Here is a 5,384-nt window from a genome sequence, read left to right as displayed (position 1 = left end):
CATACTCACTTCACAGTGCTTTACAGTCCTCTCTAAGCGGTTTACAGAGTCAGTGTATTGCCCCTAATAATGAAAGCCAGCTGGGTGACCCTGGACCAGTCACTCTCTCTCTCAGCCCAACTCACCACATGGTTATAGTTGGGAGGAAAATAGAAGGAGCAGAAGTATTAGGCATGTTAGCTGCCTTGAGTTATTTATAAAAATAATAAAGACAGGATATAAATAAATAAAATAAATAAAAGCATGCATATTGTCTAAAATGAAAATATTTCTTTCACTACTACTTCATCCCGACTTCAGACTAAGAGCTTTTGAAATATGTTCTTCCTTTCATTACATTTTGAAAATGATTAACTTATTTACATTTCCTGTCCAGCCTCTCTGTTACTATTGCTGCCAAGTGATCTGCACAACAGTATCCAGTCTTGACAATGAATAACAATAATCCATGAAATAGCCTTATTAAAAAATAACCCTAGCAGGCAAAAACAGTCTCAGTTGCAATTTAAATGACAATCACCATATTAATTACCTAAACCTGGGTTCACTTGCAAGGCTCAGCAAGTATTGTATGCAACATGATATGATGTAATAAAGTTGAACCTTTGCACACATGAGTGGGAATATCTTTTCCTGTCAAGGAACCATAACTATATTACTATTGTCCCTTGATTAGGAAGAATGCCAAAGTCTAAAGGATGCTATTCTTGAATCTTCTAATAATCTGGAGTCCGGAAAGAGTGTGTATGTACGCCAAGCATATAAAATGACTATATTAACGGCTGAAATCTTACATATTTGTTTGCAACCTGAGGAAATAAAACCAGGAACAATCAGAGGTAAAATCTGATTGTGGGGGCAATAAGCTGACTTTGTATAAATATACAAAAGTATGAAGGCTATTGCTTAACGCATTGGAAGCCGCCCTGAGTCTCCGGAGAAGGGTGGCATATAAATCAAATTTTAAAAAAAAATAAATCCAGCAGTTTCTGACAGGTTCTGGAGAACCGGTAGCAGAAATTTTGAGTAGTTCGGAACACTGGCAAATACCACTTCTGGCTGGTCCCAGAGTGGGGTGGGAATGGAGATTTTGCAATACCCTTCCCCCAGGAGTGGGGAGGGAATGGGGATTTTGCAGTATCCTTCCCCTGGAGTGGGGTGGAAATGGAGATTTTGCAGTATCCTTCCCCTTCCATGCCCAAGCCACGCCCCACCAAGCCACGCCCACAGAACCCATAGTAAAAAAATTTGAATTTCACCACTGGTAACAATGGAATAGTAGCCAGAGCCTCTACTGTTTGGGGCACTTTCACACACAGCAGGATTCTGTGTCAATTCAAAAGCAGCTTAAGAGATGAGTCCATTTATTTTTGGCTTTCAGGTATACGATGTATCTGAAAGTGCATTAAAAGCATTTTAAACAAGCAAGTGGCTCTATGGAGTTTACAGACTGTCAAGTTTCCCTGCTTATAGGAAATCATGCTTTCAAGCCTGGAGCTTTCAAGGATAAGAATGGCTTGATGTATTTGCAATTCTTCACCGTAGAAACTACTGTAATTTTTTTGTATACAACCAGGCAAGCACATACAAGTTGAAATAAAGTCAGGGATGAATGTGTAAGTGTAGGGTTAAGGTTCTGGCCTAGAAACCAGGAGACTCTGAATTCTAATCCTGACTTAGGCATGAAAGTCAGCTGGGGGACTGGGCCAGTCACCTTCTCTGAGCCCAGCCCACTTCACAGGGTTGTTGTTGTAGGGAAAACAGGAGGAAGCAGTATTAAGTATATCACTGGCTTTAGTCGCTTATCAATTAATAAAGGCAGGATAAAAATATGTGTGCATACAAGCAATTTCCCCATTTTTGGTTTCCCGTGTAGTGGGATGAGAGGAATTTTTTTTACTGCAGTATTTGCAGCAACTCAAAGCAAGCCAATGATCCTGGATTTTGGCATTTCAAGGGTGGCAGATATGAAGACAGATGGGAATAATCTTAATTGGCTTTGCAGGAATTGGAGTGGAAACAATGGTAGCTTAGAAACCCTCTTTGTGGCTGCTTTTATTTCCAAATCAGGAATTAACTGTCGGTTAACAAAAACAGGCAGCATTCTGTCCGAATCATAATTTAATCTATGGTCTGCTAAATTTGCTAAACCTAACCTCACTGTAGCTAATGTGCCATGTGAAATACACCAGAGTCAAATTCAGTTCACTTCATGAACTGCACAAAACAGTTAAACTGATATGGGATTTAAACTGGAATGATGCAGAGAGAAAAGATTAGCTAGTAATGCAGATGCAGATTACATGTGAGACAATCGACAAATTTGTTAAGTGTAATGTGTTTTTAAAAATCCATGTTGAAACATTTTGGGAAACTTGTTGATGTATTTAGCATGTCTTGCTCAATTGTGGAAGTATTGGTAAAGTTTCTTTTTTCAGAAAATGGCTATTTTGTGATGGAATATCCTAGGGGGTTTAAATTGTTTACATACCACTTTGTCCTTGATTTGAAACCTAATATCAAATTGTGTGTGTTTTCCAAACTGTGTTGATTCCTGGTGACTGCCTGAACTACTCCCTGCAGTTATATTGGTAAGATTACAGAAGCCCTTGCTTCTTTCCTAGGGCTGAGAGAGAATGACTGACCCAACATCACCCAGCTGGCTTTTTGTGCCCAAGATGGGATTAGAACTCCCAGTCTTCTGGTTTCTAGCCAGGTGTCTTTAACCACTGCCACTTGTGGACTTCGATTCCCAGAATTTCCCAGTCAGCAATTCGGCATGGCTGGCTGGGGAATTCTGGGAGTTGAAGTGCACAAGTCTTAAAATTGTCCAACCTTGACAATTTTAAGCCTGTGGATTTCAACTCCCAGAATTCCCCAGCCAACCATGCCGAATTGCTGACTGGGAAATTCTGGGAATCAAAGTCCACAAGTCTTGAAGTTTCCAAAGATGGACACTCCTACTGACTAAACCAAACTGGCTCTCTTGATAGAAAACTAGTGTCCATTAATTCTTTTGCACCAAGTTTACTGTTTGCCTTACATAGAATCCAGCAGGGCATTGTTGGCAAATGATGACATGTGCCACATAAGATGATGCCTCTCTGAATTCTATGTAGGACAATGTGGCCCTTTCTATGCCTTTATTTATTTAATTTGTTGCATTTACAAATGAAAACTGGTACTAATCTTGGTGATTGTCCCTATTTGTATTGTTTCTATCATGTTTTCCCAAAAATAAGACCTTGTCTTATTTTTTTTTTTAACCCCGAAATACGCACTTGGCCTTATTTTCAGAGAGGTCTTATTATTTTGGGGTGAATGGAGCAAGATGGGGCTCCTCTTGTCATTTTACTTGATTTCCAGTTCTGCGTTTAAATATTTTTGGGGAGGGCTTATTTTCAGGGGGAGGCTTATTTTAGCGCATGTACTCAAAAGCTCAATCGGGCTTATTATCAGGGGATGTCTTATTTTTGGGAAAAAAAGCAATAATATTATTGCTTTGTGTCTACTTTTTACTTATCATTTTTCTTATTTTAGACCTACAGCCATTTATTTAGTGACCATTTGAGGTTTACAATGGAACGGAAAGAAGTGTCTTATGACCGTTTTCACACTTGCATCCGTTGCCGCATCCCAGTGTCACGTGATCAAAATTGAAAATGGCAATCGGCATATATTATTATGGTTGCAGTGTCCAAGGGTCATGTAACGCACAGTTACTCATGTGCTAGTCACCTCCCGTATTGACTACTGCAATGCTCTCTACTTGGGGCTGCCCTTGAAGACCACTCGGAGGCTTCAGCTGGTGCAGAATGCGGCCGCGCGGGTTGTGATGGGAGGATCCCGATATGCCCATGTTACACCTCTCCTGCGCGACTTGCATTGGCTGCCCTCTGGGTGAGATTCAAGGTGCTGGTGATGACCTATAAAGCCCTACATGGCTTAGGCCCAGGATATCTGTCGGACCATCTGCAACCAGCAACAGCTCCCCATCATCCGGTGCGTTCTCACAGGGAGGGCCTACTCAGGGTGCCGTCGGGTAGACAATGTCAGCTGGCGACCCCCAGCTTTCTCTGTGGGCACACACACCCTTTGGAACCAACTCCCCCGGGGGCTCCGGTTGGCCCCTGACCTTTGCATTTTCCGCTGCAAACTAAAGACATGGCTGTTTAAATTGCCCAGCCTGGACTGATGGGGTTTTGATTTTTAATGTATTTTAATATGCGTTTAATATGTATTTTAACATGTTTCTTACTTGGATTGAGATTGTATATCTTAATTGTTGTGAGCCACCCTGAGTCCTATGGAGATAGGACAGCATATAAATCTAATTAAAATAAATAAAATAAAATAAATAAATTACCTTTTGCGACCTTCTAACAAGCAAATCAATGGGGAAGCTAGATTCACTTAACCATGTTACTAACTTAACTGCAGTGATTCACTGATCATCTGTGGCAAGAAAAGTCGTAGAATGGGGCAAAAGTCACAAACTGTCTTGTCTAGCAACAGAAATTGTGGTCATAATTCAGAGGTCTTCAAACTTGGCAGCTTTAAGACTTGTGGACTTCAACTTCCAGAATTCTCCAGCCAGCATAGCTTATGCTATGCTGGCTCCAGCATAGGTGGCTGGAGAATTCTAGGAGTTGAAGTCCACACGTCTTAAAGCTGCCAAGTTTGAAGACCTCTGTCATAATTCAAGGGCTACCTGTATGCCTATGTAGTGTTTTCTGTCCTAAAGGCTGTAATGAAGGTTCTGTCTGTTAATACAACGCAGCTCAAATCTTATTAAATTGATTCACACTGGCATCATGACTGTCAGTGTTTATTTATTTTATCTACGTTGTACATAGCATCATAGCAAAAAAAAAAAACAAAAAAAACCCTAACAAATTAGCAATAAGAATACATACCAAAATACTGAAAACACACAATAGCTACAATACACTGCAGTAAACCAGGATCACAAATTTCCATCGCCACCTTCAGAAAATGAGTAGATTCTCTAAAGACTGCATCACACACACATTGGGTTTGCACACCACACAACGATCAGTGGCTAGTTTACTGTTGCGTAAAACCAACCTGTATGTCTAGTTTACGGTTCAGTTTTTCGGGGAAAACCGGGTTATAGGAATAGGCAGGTCAATACGTCTCTCTCCGAAAGAAGTAAAGCAATCCCAGGCACTAACCTCCATCCAACGTTAAAGCTCCCTAGACCTATCTGGCCCATGTACTCTATAACGCTTGCGTCGCGTTCGCTTTCCAACAGGGAGCGCTGCAGGGTTTCCTGCACCGCAGAAGGCACAACCGCGCTTGCGTACCGCTGGGAGTACGGCGCATTGGAGAGGAGGGGGGGAGAGAGAGAGAGAGAGAGAGAG

This window comes from Pantherophis guttatus, chromosome 2 (assembly GCF_059756535.1).
Source record: "Pantherophis guttatus breed Tessera chromosome 2, ASM5975653v1, whole genome shotgun sequence".
Taxonomy (NCBI): Eukaryota; Metazoa; Chordata; class Lepidosauria; order Squamata; family Colubridae; genus Pantherophis; species Pantherophis guttatus.
Note: the sequence above shows the minus strand (reverse complement) of the source record.